The 16,722-nt window shown below is 38.5% G+C and overlaps 1 protein-coding gene across 1 annotated transcript in view; it reads left to right on the top strand.

Annotated features, from left to right (window-relative positions):
* The window catches only part of LOC128652464 (multidrug and toxin extrusion protein 1-like), a 199,121-nt gene that overhangs the window by 3,459 nt on the left and 178,940 nt on the right, over positions 1 to 16,722 (top strand). The window lies entirely within an intron of this gene.

Raw genomic sequence — 16,722 nt, 5'->3', positions numbered from 1 at the left:
TTAAACAACATTTAAATGTACTTCTATTTTGTTTTGTTCTCTTGGTATCCTTTGTTGAAGACTAAACCTGTTTATGATGATAGGAGCTTAGGAATGTGCACGTCTTTATAGCAGTCTATGGCAACAGTATACTACACATCTCTATAAACAATGTTGCAAGCACTACTGTCAGATGGCTTAAGATACGCTCACACTCATTAATTCACCTAGGATTACTCTTCAACAAAGAATGCCAAGAGAACTAAGCAAAATTGATAATATAAGTAAATTGGAAAATTGTTTAAAATTGCATGCTCTATACAGGCCATATAAAATTAATTTTGACTTTACTGTCCCTTTAATGTTTGCACTTATATTACAAGTTAATAGACATACAATTATTGTATTTCAACTTTGCATATTGCAATTTAAGCGATTTTTTAATTTTCAATGAACCAAATAACTTCTGAATAGCTTCAAATAACTTCTGAAGAGCTTCACTAAAAAAAAAGATTATATATACAGTATGTGGTCAAAAAATAATATGCCAGGGTACAAGTAGAATGGAGCACTAATACTGCTTCGCAAAATCCATTCCGTTTTAATTTTGCATTAAAATGATATTAGTTAATAATTTTTAATTTGTAATAATTTCATGACCAGTGTAGTTTATGTAAGCACAGTAAACTCAACCTAAATTCACACATAACCTAAAACCCCCAAACCCCCTAACTTATCAAATAATTTTTCTTTAATTCCCCTAGGGCTAAAAATAACGTATAGTTTTTTATACAGCTGTTTCAGTATTTTTATTCTGTTTGGCATTTTTGTGTAAAAATTCAATTAGGAATGGTGATTATTCCTAGTGGTTGCTTTCCAAATTGCACTGTAGTCACAAGCTACCAAGTTTGTCTCATTACAGGCACAAATGTTTTACTTTTTTCTTTAGCAGTAAAATATCTAGAGGCTGTATTATTCACTTGTACATTTCCACTGAATGCATCCCAGTCTAGATGTTTACCTCTGTGCTGCATGCACTTCCTCTCTTTTATCCTATGTGAACTACCTGTCTTCTCACTCTGCACGTGGCACTTTATTTGCTCTGCACTTTATGTGAACTACCTGTCTTCTCACTCTGCACGTGGCACTTTATTTGCTCTGCACTTTATGTGAACTACCTGTCTTCTCACTCTGCACGTGGCACTTTATTTGCTCTGCACTTTTCTTGCATTGCATTTTCATCCTTTAAAAAAATACTTTTAAATATTGTCTTATTGTTGCCCTCACCCATTTATTACTTCTGAACTGGTTCTGGATTGGCTGCAGGCATGCTAGCTAATTTACGCCTAGATTTAGAGTTTTGTCGGTAACGACCCGCGTAGCTAACGCTGGCTTTTTTCTGGCCGCACCTTTTAAATACCTCTGGTATTGAGAGTTCACAGAATGGCTGCGTTAGGCTCCAAAAAGGGAGCGTACAGGCATATTTACCGCCACTGCAACTCTCGATACCAGAGTTGCTTACGGACGCGGCCAGCTTAAAAAACGTGCTCGTGCACGATTCCCCCATAGAAAACAATGGGGCTGTGTGAGCTGAAAAAAAACCTAACACCTGCAAAAAAGCCACGTTCAGCTCCTAACGCAGCCCCATTATTGTCTATGGGGAAACACTTCCTACGTCTGCACCTAACACTCTAACATGTACCCCAAGTCTAAACACCCCTAACCTAAAAATAAAGTTATTAACCCCTAATCCGCCTCACTAACCCTATAATAAATAGTATTAACCCCTAATCTGCCCTCCCTAACATCGCCGACACCTAACCCTAATCTGCCGACTGGAGCTCACCGCTATTCTAATAAATGTATTAACCCCTAAAGCTAAGTCTAACCCTAACACTAACAACCCCCTAAGTTAAATATAATTTAAATCTAACGAAATTAGATGTTCCGATCAGCCAATAGAATGCGAGCTCAATCTGATTGGCTGATCGGATCGGCCAATCGGATTGAACTTGATTCTGATTGGCTGATTACATCAGCCAATCAGAATTTTCCTACCTTAATTCCGATTGGCTGATAGAATCCTATCAGCCAATCGGAATTCGAGGGACGCCATCTTGGATGACGTCCCTTAAAGGAGCCTTCATTCGTCGGTAGTCCGTCGGGCCAGCAGGATGTTCCGCGTCGGAGGTCTGCAACATGAACATGGATCCGGAAGAATGAAGATTGAAGATGCCGTTGATAGAAGACTTCAGCCGGATCATGGACATCTTCAGCCCCCCGCTTGGGCTTGGATCAAGACATCGGAGGAGATCTTCTGGATCGATCGGTGAACCTGGTATGGTGAAGATAAGGTAGGAAGATCTTCAGGGGCTTAGTGTTAGGTTTATTTAAGGGGGGTTTGGGTTAGATTAGGGGTATGTGGGTTGTAATGTTGGGGGGGTATTGTATGTGTTTTTTTTACAGGCAAAAGAGCTGAATTCTTTGGGGCATGCCCCGCAAAGGGCCCTGTTCAGGGCTGGTAAGGTAAAAGAGCTTTGAACTTTAGTAATTTAGAATAGGGTAGGGCATTTTTTTATTTTGGGGGTCTTAGGGGGCTTAGAGTAGGTGTAATTAGTTTAAAATTGTTGTAATATTTTTCTGATGTTTGTAAATATTTTTTTATTTTTTGTAACTTAGTTATTTTTTATTTTTTCTACTTTAGTTAGTTTATTTCATTGTATTTATTTGTAGATATTGTATTTAATTAATTTATTGATAGTGTAGTGTTAGGTTTAATTGTAGGTAATTGTAGGTATTTATTGATAGTTTAGTGTTAGGTTTAATTGTAGGTAATTGTAGGTATTTTATTTAATTAATTTATTGATAGTGTAGTGTTAGGTTTAATTGTAACTTAGGTTAGGATTTATTTTATAGGTAATTTTGTAATTATTTTAACTATTTTAGCTATTAAATAGTTCTTAACTATTTAATAGCTATTGTACCTGGTTAAAATAAATACAAAGTTGCCTGTAAAATAAATATTAATCCTAAAATAGCTATAATATAATTATATTAGGGTTTATTTTACAGGTAAGTATTTAGATTTAAATAGGAATAATTTATTTAATAAGAGTTAATTTATTTCGTTAGAATAAAATTATATTTAACTTAGGGGGGTGTTAGGGTTAGGGTTAAAATTAGCTTTAGTTGTTAAAAAATTTATTAGAGTAGCGGTGAGCTCCGATCGGCAGATTAGGGGTTAATACTATTTATTATAGGGTTATTGAGGCGGGAGTGAGGCGGATTAGGGGTTAATAACTTTATTATAGTAGCGGTGCGGTCCGCTCGGCAGATTAGGGGTTAATAAGTGTAGGCAGGTGGAGGTGACGTTGAGGGGGGCAGATTAGGGGTTAATAAATATAATATAGGGGTCGGCGGTGTTAGGGGCAGCAGATTAGGGGTACATAGCTATAATGTAGCTGGCGGCGGCGTGCGGACGGCAGATTAGGGGTTAATAATAATATGCAGGGGTCAGCGATAGCGGGGGCGGCAGATTAGGGGTTAATAAATATAATATAGGGGTCGGCGGTGTTAGGGGCAGCAGATTAGGGGTACATAAGTATAACGTAGGTGGCGGTCGGCAGATTAGGGGTTAAAAAATGTATTAGAGTGGCGGCGATGTGGGGGGGCCTCGGTTTAGGGGTACATAGGTAGTTTATGGGTGTTAGTGTACTTTAGAGTACAGTAGTTAAGAGCTTTATGAACCGGCGTTAGCCCAGAAAGCTCTTAACTACTGACTTTTTTCTGCGGCTGGAGTCTTGTCGTTAGAATTCTAACGCTCACTTCAGACACGACTCTAAATACCGGAGTTAGAAAGATCCCATTGAAAAGATAGTATACGCAATTGACGTAAGGGGATCTGCGGTATGGAAAAGTTGCGGCTGGAAAGTGAGCATTAGACCCTTTCCTGACTGACTCCAAATACCGGCGGTAGCCTAAAACCAGAGTTAGGAGCCTCTAACGCTGGTTTTCACGGCTCCCGCCAAACTCTAAATCTAGGCCTTAGTTAACCAGAGTTCATTTGGGTGTAATTTGTAGGATTATATATTTTGAGGACAAAGAAAAACATTCAAGGCAATAGGCAAACTGAAGCCAAGGGTCATATTTTTGGGGAGTTCAGACGTTTTTAAGGTTAAGATCTATGCTGTTTTAAATGGCTATTTAGGTGACTAGGAGCTAACTTACACCTAGATTACAAGTTTTGCGCACCGGGTGCGTAAAGAACGCAAAAAAAATGGTGTTATCACACTTTCCATAGCGCTGCCATTAGAAGTTACTGAAAAACCTCTTTCTGCTGTGCGTTATGGGTCAATAAGCTTCATACCGCACAAAAGCCAAGGGCTGAGGTTACGTGCTTGTGCACACTTTCCCCCATAGACATCAAAGTGTTAGAAAAAAAACTAACACCTGCGATCGCCGAATGGAGATCGCCATAACGCAATCCCCTTTGATGTTTATGGGGAAAAAAAGTTATGTTTAATTCTAACACCCTAACATAAAGCCCTAGTCTAAACACCCCTAATCCGCCGCTTCCAGACATTGCTGACACTTAATAAAATGATTAACCCCTAAACCGCCACCCCCCAACATTGCAGACACTAAATAAAATGATTAACCCCTAAACTGCTGGCCCCCTACATTGGTACTAATAAACTAAACCTATTAACCCCAAAACGCCAGCCCCCCACATTGCAACACACTAAATTAAACTATTAACTCCTAAACCTAACACCCCCTAACTTTAAATTGAGCTTACAATATAGCTATCTTTAAATAAATAAAAACTTACCTGTGAAATTAAAAAAAACTAAGTTTAAACTATAAATTAAAAACTAACATTACTATTTTAAATAAATGAAAGAAACGAAAAATAAAAAAACCTAACATTACAAGATTATAAAATCCTAACACTACGATTAAAAATTAAAAAACTAACATTACAATATTATAAAAACCTAACACTGGGGCGGAGCTTAGCTGTGCTGGAGAATGGCCTAAAGCTACAAAGCCCACATGGAAGACTAGACCCACACTGGATTAGAGCACTAGAACCGAGGGGGACATACCGGCAGTACAATATTGTAAGCTGAAGCCCTCGAGGACTTGATATCTCGGCGGGGCTTCCGTGACAGGCCGCAACCTAGCTAGAGTAAAAACAGCGTGATCAGGCACACGCACTAGGACTACACAGACTAGCTTGGTGAATAGCGGTTAATGAGCTCCAAAGGGAGAAGTACATACCCGCAGACATCTCCAACCTAACCACGGCCCACCTGGTCACTGATATGTGAGGAGCAGGAGTGACGCTGTCCCCGGACACTGTACGAGCCACCATCAGTGACCAGTAAGCTTATTCAAAGAGCAACCTTCATGCTTATACACTTAAACCCTGAGGAGAAGGGGGGAAAAACTTGGCAGATATTTCAGCAGGGGGGCCAAAATCCAAGCACACCACAGATAGGACTGGGAACGGCAGCTAAATAGATTGAAGGAATAAGTGCAGATTCCCTAATATCTGTATAACAGGCAAGATTGTCACGGGAAGATCCAACGGCAAACAGTTGTAAATGCCAAACCTGTCTACCCTACCCTGCGGAGGGTAAGCTTCATACCGGGACCCCACACATCCCTATTTGATCACAGCATTTTCATAATAGAGGGCCATAAGTGCCCACGCACGCCACATTGCACCAAACATACTCTGAATAGAGACTTTAAGGGAAATTAAGTGGTATACCTGGGTGATTTATTACAAAGGAACATGGCCCAAAAAAAAATAACACCTCAGTTAAAGGGGCTAAGACTAGGAATATGAATTATTATATTAAAGGAGCAGAGCCTCAGGCAGCAGATGATACACATGTGCTACACCAACATAAAGATGATGACCCTACGCAAGCCTCCTCGCTTCCCCAGGTTCCCCTACAGTATGTCACAAAAGATGATCTAAAAACCCTTTCATCAAAGGAGGATATCAAAGAGGTTGTTTCTGAAATTAAAAATGTGTTCAGTGAACTGCGTAGAGATTTAACTGAATTAACCCAAAGAGTTTCAAACGTCGAGCAGACACAGGATGCACTGCAGGGGCAGATGAAGGAAAATACCTCACAGACGCAACAGACCACAAACATGGTCCCGAAGATTTGGACAACCGCAGCCGGCGGAATAATTTACACATCAGAGTACCTGAGACAATTAACCCTAACGCCTTACAGGGATATCTACAAGATCTTTTCAGGACGATCAAAGGAACACCGATGGCACCCGAAGTCACCATTGAGAGAGCCCATAGGGCATTGCGCCCGAAGTCCTCACCTAAAGCACCACCTAGGTAAGTCATCCTTCATCTGCTTACAAGGAAAAGGAGGAGATACTCAGAAGCAGCAGGAGCAAACATCCCATACAACATGAAGGAATAACAATACAAATCTTCTCGGACCTTAGTCCGGCATCTTGCAAAAACACAGGGACCTGTGTTACCTCACGTCCACACTGCAGGAGAACAAAATACTGTACAGGTGGGGTTTGCCCACATGTGTTATAGCCTCCAATGGGGATAAAACGGCAATATTTAGGTCCCCTGCTGATTTGGATCTCTTCTGCAGCACGCTTGGTATAGCACCACCGAACCCAGACACCATGGCTACCTTGTCCCAGCCGGTGGAAGAAAACCAACACCAAACCTGACTGGTAACGTAAACTGCTGAACTTTCCTTTTTTCTTGTTAGGCTCATCTCTATAATGAGGTGATGTTTGAATATAACCGATACGTAAGCTAAGAAACAACAGTTTAATACAGCACTGTCGACTCTCACTGTTGTCTTAGCTTGCCAATATCATGCTGTTTTCACATGAAAGAAAGTTTAATTGTTATGGAGAAGTTCTTACTTACCATACCTCCCCCAGGAGTTACACTTACCCCCCTCGGTTTCTATGTTATATGTTAAATATTAAAATGTTCAATTATATTGCTAATGCTTATATCCTCAGATTTCACTTCAGCAATGTTATGTGTTAAAATTTCTTGTCTTATTTTTATGTTCCAAAGTAGGCCAGCTATAGGCACATACCCTTTAGAACCTTTTGAGAAAGAAGAGATAGAGTGTTAACATAACCTTTGTTATATATTTGAACTACTGTTGTTAAACACTTTTTCTATTTTTGTGTTTGTATACAATTTTGTGCACACACGCCATCGCCTTCATAAGTCAGACATCTGTGAGCCCAGCCATAAAAGTCTGAACCTTATATAGTTCTTAATCTATTTTCCCTTCTTCCTCACTTACTCCCACCTTTTTTTTTTTTTTAAATCTTTCTTTCCTCTTCCCTTACTTGCTTGCTCCCCTCCCCCCCCTTTACAATGGCCCCCTCGCGGCACCAACCGAGAGTTCACCCCCTTAAATTTATCACAATTAATGTGAATAAATTACACAAATTACAGGGGGACATGGTTTTTATACAAGAATCGCACTTTGCAAAGAATAAAGAGCCTAAATGGCATAACCATAGATACCCCACCGCCTTAAATGTGACGAGGGACTTGCCGATACCTATCATATGGGAGGCGCACAAAAACGTCATTAGAGGGCATTTTCTTAAACATAAAGTCAGACTCACACGGCAGAGCAGGGAAAAATACAATCATATAATAGGCACTATCATAGCACTTGAAGAACAACATAAAAAGAATCCCTTGCACACCGACAAAGATGCTAAACTTACCCAGGCCAGGGTGGACTTTAGGCAACTGCTGCAGGAGGAAAACCAACAAAAAGCGCTGTGGCTCAGACAAAAATACTATGAAGGGGGGACAAGGCAGGGAAGCTGTTGGCTAGAGCACTTAAAAGATCACAACTGAAGTCACACATATATACTATCTAGGACAGTAGGAGTAAAACTCACAAAGACAGCCCAAATATTGCCAAACCTTTTATGCATATTACAGTGAACTCTATAACCTTAAATCCTCGCTAACACACACATCTACTGATAAGGCCCCACAGCAGTCAGCGGCACAGGAGTACTTAAAAAACACCCAGCTGCAGACGTTAGAACAAGACGCGATAGACTTACTGGAAAACCCTTTAACACAAGAGGAAATACAGGTAGCTCTTAAAGACCTCCCAAGTGGGAAAAGCCCTGAGCCGGACGGGTTGGGAGTTAAATACTATAAAACCTTTCTACCCATACTGTTACCACACCTACAAACACTGTTCAATGCACTACCCGACATAGAAAATTTACCTCCATCCATGCTGACAGCGTACATTACTGTAATACTGAAACCGGGGAAACCGACGGACAGGACACAAAGTTACAGGCGAATCTCGTTACTTAATACGGACATGAAGATACTAGCAAAAGTATTGGCTAATAGGGTTAACAGGTTTTTACCCGGTCTGATTTTTGTCCCGGGGAGGGAGGCAAGGGACAATACCCTCAAAATAATGCAGATAATTGAATATTCCAAACAAAAAAAAATGCTGCTCGTGCTTCTGTCGACAGACGCTGAAAAGGCATATTCCCCTTTAGGGGCAATGGGTAGGTAAGTTTTTTTTTTAGACTTAGGTTTTTTTATTTTGGGGGGTTAATTGGGTGGGGGTTTTTACTGTTGGGGGCCCTACAAAATGCCCTTTTAAGTGCTATTGGTAGTCTATTGTTAGGTTAGGGTTTTTTTTATTTTGGTGGTCCTTTTTCTTTTTATAGGGCTATTAGATTAAGTGTGATTTTTATTATTTTAGATCATTTTGATTATTATTTTTTGTAATCTTAGATTTTTTTATTTTTCTTAATGCTAGTGTTTATTATTTTTTGTGGTGTTAGTTTTTTGGGGGGGTTTATTCGTAGTGTTAGGATTTTATAATATTCTAATATTAGTTTTTTTTATTTTTAATCATAGTGTTAGGATTTTATAATTTTGTAATGTAAGTTTCTTTTATTTTTCGTTTCTTTAATATATTTAAAATTTTAATTTTAGTTGAATTTATAGTTTAAACTTAGTTGTTTTTTTTCATTTCAAAGGTAAGTTTCAATTTATTTAAAGATAGTTATATTGTAAATTTAATTTAAAGTTAGGGGGGTGTTAGGTTTAGGGGTTAATAGTTTAATTTAGTGCGTTGCGATGAAATCCTATTGGCTGATTTGAACAGCCAATCGGATTTCAGCAGCTCTCATACTATTGGCTGATTTGAAAATGTCAGTCAATAGGAATGGAAGGTACCCCATATTTAAACGGGTACCTTGCAATCAAGCTTCTGTGGACGGCTGTGATCGTATGAAGAGGATCCTCCACGCTGGATGTCTGTGCTGCCGGCAAAGATGCTCCGCGCCTCCACAGCTCCGCGCCACCGTTGGTCGGTGGTTTAGGGGTTACTAGATTTATTTAGTGTTGGCGATGTGGGTGGTTTAGGGGTTAATACGTTTAATATAGTATTTGTGATGCGGGAGGGTGGCAGTTTAGGGGTTAATAGGTCGTTTATGGGTGTTGGTGTAATTTGTAACATTTTAGTTATGAGTTTTGTGAAACATTTTTGTTTCGCACAATCCATAATTACTGGTATCAGATCAGGGAATGGATCGAGGCGGTATAAGCTATAAGCGTTATAGACTGCCCGAACAACTTATAATACAGCGCTATGGAAAATCCTGCACTCAAACGTAATTTTTTTAGTGCGGAATGGATCGTTGCGTTACAGGCTAAAACGATTGCGGTATAGATTTACCGCCGCAACTTGTAATACGGGAGACCTGCCATTCCACGTGCAATGGCAATTTTTCAGCGGTGTAGCCGTACCGCACCATAATGCAAAACTTGTAATCTAGCTGTAACATAGCTAAATAAACATTTATACCAGGACAAATACTATAAATGTGCATGGGCAAAAAAATTGTTTTGTCCAAAAAATTTGTTTAATATTCTTCTTAAAAGTCTGTTGGAAGAATTTCATACATGTAGGCTTTTTAAATAAAGTGAGCAAAATTTAAACATAATTTACACAATGCCTTAGGCAGTATTATAGATAGATACACTTCTTATCAAGGCCTAATTTACAATCTATCGGACAAAAACACCACTTTTTCATTTAACACCATCACAATAGCATGTTTTTTGCTCCTTCCCACACCCACAAATGTGTTTTTGGATCCTCCCTAAAAGTCTTATTTTTCCTATGGGGTGAAATTCAATTTAAATCCCTTTTCAACATCTTTTCAAATTCAACACCTCAGAGCACTTGATAAGTCTTCAAATGGGCATTTTGGACATCTTTTCAACTATTTCCTGGATATTTGGAAACAGACTATTAACTTTTAAAACACTCTGAAATTACCACATAAGACTTTGTAGAGGTCTGTTAACATACAATTCATTAGGAGACCTTCAAACAAAGTGACTCACAAAGGCACATTTTCTAATTCAATAATGTAGACGCAAGTATTTCAAAATGCTATGGATTTGTATTACAATAGGTTATTGTCATACATATAAATGAGTATTTGCCTTCTACGGTAAACAAAGACCTTAACTGTAACCCTAAGAGGTGTGAATTGTTTATTATATCAGCCAGTTTCAGATAACTGCCCAGTTTCTATTTTGAAAACATGAACTTCAGAAGCTTTTGTGTTGAAAACTTGTTTGTGGTTGCAGAGTTGTAATAAACAAATGGATTTTACATTGTGATTACTTGAGAAATTTGACTATCAATTTGGGCAGAAAGTCAAAAGCCATTTTGAGAGCAAATAGCCGATAGATTGTGATCAAACCCATAGTTATAGTTTAAGGAAATGGCAGAATCTAAAAGACAAAAACATTTTGTTAAAGGGATAGGAAAGTCAAAATTAAACTTACATGATTCAAATAGAGCATGTCATTTTAAGACACTTTTACATTTACTTCTATTTTCAAATGTACTTCATTCTCTAAGTATCCCTTTTAAAAAAAATAAATATGTACATATCATACACTAGTGGGAGCTGCTGCTAATTGGTGCCTGCGCACATTTGTCTCTTGTGATTGGCTAAATAGATATTTTCAGCTTCCTGTCAGTAGTGCAATGCTGTCCCTTCACCAATGGATAACAAGAAATTGAAGATTTGACAATAGAATTAAATTTGGAAAGTTGTTTAAAATTGTATGTTCTATCTGAATCATAAATTTTTTTGGGGGGGTTTACTATCCCTTTAAGAACAAATTTGCAATCAAACACCCAAAGTTGGAAGCTAGCAGAAAATGATCTGCTCACACTAGAGATGTGAAGAGTAGCTCAGAGTAGAATGTGGATTTAAGTCAAAATAAGTCAATTTGGGGGACGGAGCCTGTAGCCGAGCAGTGAAGACGTGTTTCTGCTAAGTTCCAGCTACAGAAGCTTATTTTCTTTGATTATGGGCCTGAAAAAACCTTAGTAACACTACCACAACCTAGGGAATATAGGGGCAGTGGCTCGATAACACCTTCTGAGCCATATATAACTGGAAAATTGCTGGGATTGAACATAAATCACTCATATAGGTAATGTAAAATCCCCAGAAACCTAAAAGCAAGTTTTATGAGTGGTTGTCATAAAATGAATACCTCTATTGCTGCCACCTGTGACAAGTCACTAATTAATGCAGCAGAATTATCAAGATAGGTAACCAATGGAAATGGTGTATACAAAGAGTAGCAGTTAACATGAGAGTAGGAGTAATTGATATGTAACACACAGTATCACTAATCAGGAGTAGATAAGTATGGCAGTTCATACAGGATATACAATAACAAAGCAGGCACTGCAACTAAAAGGTATTATCCCGTTACCTTGTCAGAGTGGAAGGAGGATGAGAATGAGAGCTGCAGTGAGTTGCTGGAAGCAAGCCAGCGAGGCCGACAGGATTCCTTGTGAGGTGTGCCTGGAGAGCTGTTGCAGCTGAGGCAGCGTGTGAAGCTGGGATGTGACCTCACCGTGAGGATAGTGGAACAGAAGTGTGGAATCAGATCCTTGTACACGAGACAGCTTGCAGCGTATTCCAACTTGGCTGACAGGATAAGCTTGGAGGGTGAGAGAGAGAGAAGTCTGCTATAGGTGCCTTGTCAGATATGGCTCAGGAGGAACTCTTCTACGGAGGAAGCGTACTACCAAGCGATATTGAGAGTGACTGAGAGCAATTTATACCGGAGGTTGGGGGAGGAGTTACAGCAGGTAATGAACATGTATAGAAATTATGTAAACAAAGAAATGGATATTGAGGGAATGTTAGGAGATGGTATATAAGTCAAGTAGCTATATGACAACATCACCCTCAGTGGAGGACACAACAGGCTGTATTAACTCAGCGATCCTTCATATCAATGGTTACCCGCCGATCATAGTACAGAGAGCCATCACACCGCAGGTACTAAGAGGGAAATTATATCCTGGGAGATAAACACAGCCAGTTTTAGAAAATGGGCCTCAACACAAGAAACAGCACAGTACCACGAAACGCCATATGATACACCCACAGACTGCACTGACTATTGTAATGCCACAGGGACACTCAGGTTAAAAACCAAACTTACTGTTAGAATGATCTTGGTCACAAAAAAAGGGGAAAGGGTAAGGGGACAAGAAGGGGTTAATTAGCACTCATTCCCATGGCATAGTAAAGTTGTTGACTAAATTCAACTAAGGTGATGAAAAAGTTATTGCTTAAAAACTAATTTATTAGCATTATGTTAAAATAAAGTGTATAACAATTATTATGTAACTAAATGAAAAAAATATTTATTAACCTCATAAATGCCCAAAAGAATACCACACTCCTACTGAAGAGTATAATTGATAGAATACACTGCTGAGCCACCCCCCTGTGTTCCTGGCCAATAACGGGAAACGTCGGCTTCAGGTGCCAGGGATGGTCTCAGCTGTGTGAATAAGAAGACTCTGTCAGCAGGGAAAAACTTTAAAAATACATAAACGCATTTCGACCGTTTTCCGGTCTTTCTCAATATGAAAAAGTATAATGACAAGCCGAATGCCGCAACTGAACCCCTTATATATCTAATAGGCTCTTTTAATAGCCAATCGCATGTTGCTTCATCAACACACCTCTTTAGGAACCAATCGATGCTGATCTGTGTTGGGAGATGGGAACGTCATATGCTATTTCCGATTGGCTAACAGACTTTTTAGTTTGTCCAATAATTCATTGTTTATATTCGGAAGTCACGTGTGCGGTTCAGTAGAATTCTCTTTGACAGCTCGATAAAGTTCATATATTAATGTGCGAATATCACACAGCTAGATTATAAAATATATAAAGTGATTGCGGCTAAAATATTCAAATGTGCACCATATTTCCTGAAAACCTGCTGTTAGATTATGTGAATTACATAGTAACAAAGGATGTGTACAAAAACATTATCTTCTAACACATAACACAACATATTGGCTAAAGGGGCGAGTTTTAAGACAAACAACTTCTTATAGTGAGGATCACTAATTGCTTACAATAGAGTGACAAAACATTACTGTTCTTTAAAAAGGATTATATTCAGATTAAACCCAATGATTTATTTTAACCGTTGTGTACAAAATAATTTCTACTATTATACATCTCTCACCATATATATAAAAAACACATGTAAGAGCTAAATAGAGAAGAGATTCAATGGTAACTTATATATAGTATATCCATGGGATATATTGCCTCAATCTTATTAGATATTTGCAGGCATTATTGACAAGAAAGAATTTAAGTTCCTAGAAGTTAAACAACCTAAAGTACTGACTCTATATTTGCTACCTAAGGTCCATAAAAATCAATTGTGCCCTCTTGGAAGGCCCATTGTCACTGGCATTGGGTCCCTGACAGAAAAGGCGAGCAAATATATTGACGCCAGACTTCGCTATATTAAGAGATGTAGTTGTATTTAATGATGTGTACTACACAACTAATCTCACTTTGACATATATGTCTTATTAAACCTCTGATTCAAGTGTGCACCCCAAACTAGTGAGGATAATATACTATGCTTGCACATCTAGGATTTTATATACCATGGTATTATTTCTGGGATCATTTGATAAACATACCAATTGAAATAATGGGACTGATTTCACTGTTAACTTTGATGTTATATTAACTTAGGTATTGAGGTTATTATGGAGTTGGACACATATGTATATTGGGAATATATGTTATCTTCTTGGCAACTTGCAAATATCTAATAAGATTGAGGCAATATATCCCATGAATATACTATGGATATACTATATATAAGTTACAATTGAATCTCTTCTCTATTTAGCTCTTACATGTGTTTTTTTATATATAATGTGAGAGATGTATAATAGTAGAAATTATTTTGTACACAACGGATAAAATAAATCTATGGGTTTAATCTGAATATAATCATTTTTAAGAAGAGTAATGTTTTTGTCACTCTATTGTAAGCAATTAGTGATCCTCACTATAAGAATTTTTTTGTCTTAAAACTCGCCCCTTTAGCCAATATGTTGTGTTATGTGTTAGAAGGTAATGTTTTTGTACACATCCTTTGTTACTATGTAATATACATAATCTAACAGCAGGTTTTCAGGAAATACTGTACACATTTGAATATTTTAGCCGCAATCACTTTATATATCTTATAATCTAGCTGTGTGATATTCGCACATTAATATATGAACTTTATCGAGCTGTCAAAGAGAATTCTACTGAACCGCACACGTGACTTCCGAATATAAACAATGAATTATTGGACAAACTAAAAGTCAGTTAGCCAATCGGAAATAGCATATGACGTTCCCATCGCACAACATAGATCGGCATCGATTGGTTCCTAAAGAGGTGTGTTGATGAAGCAACATGCGATTGGCTATTAAAAGGGGTTCAGTTGCGGCACTCAGCTTGTCATTATACTTTTTCATATTGAGAAAGACCGGACAACAACGGCTGAAATGCATTTATGTATTTTTAAAGTTTTTCCCTGCTGACAGAGTCTTCTTATTCACACAGCTGAGACCATCCCTGGCACCTGAAGTCAACGTTTCCCGTTATTGGCCAGGAACACAGGGGGGTGGCTCAGTCAGCAGTGTATTCTATCAATTATACTCTTCAGTAGGAGTGTGGTGTTCTTTTGGGCATTTATGAGGTTAATAAATATTTTTTTCATTTAGTTACGTAATAATTATTATTCACCTTATTTTAACATAATGCTAATAAATTAGTTTTAAAGCAATAACTTTTTCACCACCTTAGTTGAATTTAGTCAACAACTTTACTATGCCATGGGAATGAGTGCTAATTAACCCCTTCTTGTCCCCTTCCCCTTTCACCTTTTTTTTGTGTACATTATATTCAAGGGGTAGCATCGAGGTAAGGTTTACCTCCGATTACCTGGCTTCACTTTATCACAGTGCCAATAATATTCCTTTTGTTGAATCAGAATGATCTTGGTACCATTAACACTCTAAAGCCTACCAGGAGACCTTAGTGTAACAAAAGTAGTTTGCCATGCTGGGTTGCTGCACACCCTTTACTCTTTTAACCAGAGTCGCTGCCTTACCTTATCCACAAATGGCTCTGAAAGCGGCGATTTTACGATCATTGGAGTGCATACAGGCAAGTATGGAAGAGCAATTCTCGAGACCTCAGGCAGGAAATCTCATATATGTTTCCTTTGGCACCTACAGTTGACAAGCAGCTCCCTATGACTGCAGATCCCCTTACTGATGATGCCAGATGAAGGCCCACACCACCGGGCAGCAGTTCAGGATACCACCTCAGAGTCTGCTGGTAACCAAGGAACATCTGAACGCCAGACTGCTTTTGGACCGCAGATTTCAAGCACCAGTAGAGATAGCATAGTACCCCAGTCTACAGCCGAGAAGCACCACATATACCTTGTACAACAGGCACCGAGTATGACAAAGAGTGATTGGGTAGCTCATCCTGGCTGCAAGAGGTTTTCTATATACCGGGTCCTCTCATACATTATCTTACAACCTAAGACTCAATTCGATACCATTGGCATGGGTTAAAGAGAGACATTTTATAGTTTACTTCAGATGCCACGTCCTCTGCTGATTTGTACCTACGATACAACAGCAATAAGTATAACCAGTATTTTTTAAGTTCAAACACCATAGTCTCTGTAATTAAAGTCAAACTATTTTGCTAATAAGCTATACAACACATTATTTGAAGGTGCCAACTTAGAGAAATAGATTGAGTGACCAGTCTATTTTCAGGTCACCCCAATGCTACCCTGATATGAGGTCTGATGATACCTCCCCATAAAACAAGTGTTAGAATCTATGATAAACACACGCTTGAATTTCAAATCTAACACTGGGCATTTTTGCACCCAGAGATTATCTACTTTGTTATCTTCCGATACCACAGACCATACTTAACTGGCATGTTTGCCTGAACTACATAAGATGTAACCATGCTGACCTGTTAGTAGCCCTTTCTTTCCTAGTTATTGTTCAGGTTTGTGCATATCACCTACTGTTGATAATAGTGCTTTTCAATGCTGTTTCTATCAAGTTCGGAGTTGTATGCCATAATACAAAGGGGGATCATATGTTTATTTTATGTAGATACGTCATAAACCCCTGTATATCCCTAGATTTTTGCAGTTGCAACAATGCTTTTTCCAATACTACATCACCAATCCAACATAGGTGTAAGCAACAAAGGTGCTTAGACTCCTTATAATACTACATATATTCCTAG

Source organism: Bombina bombina, chromosome 3 (assembly GCF_027579735.1).
Source record: "Bombina bombina isolate aBomBom1 chromosome 3, aBomBom1.pri, whole genome shotgun sequence".
Classification (NCBI taxonomy): domain Eukaryota; kingdom Metazoa; phylum Chordata; class Amphibia; order Anura; family Bombinatoridae; genus Bombina; species Bombina bombina.
Note: the sequence above shows the minus strand (reverse complement) of the source record. Positions and strands in the feature narration are given on the sequence as shown.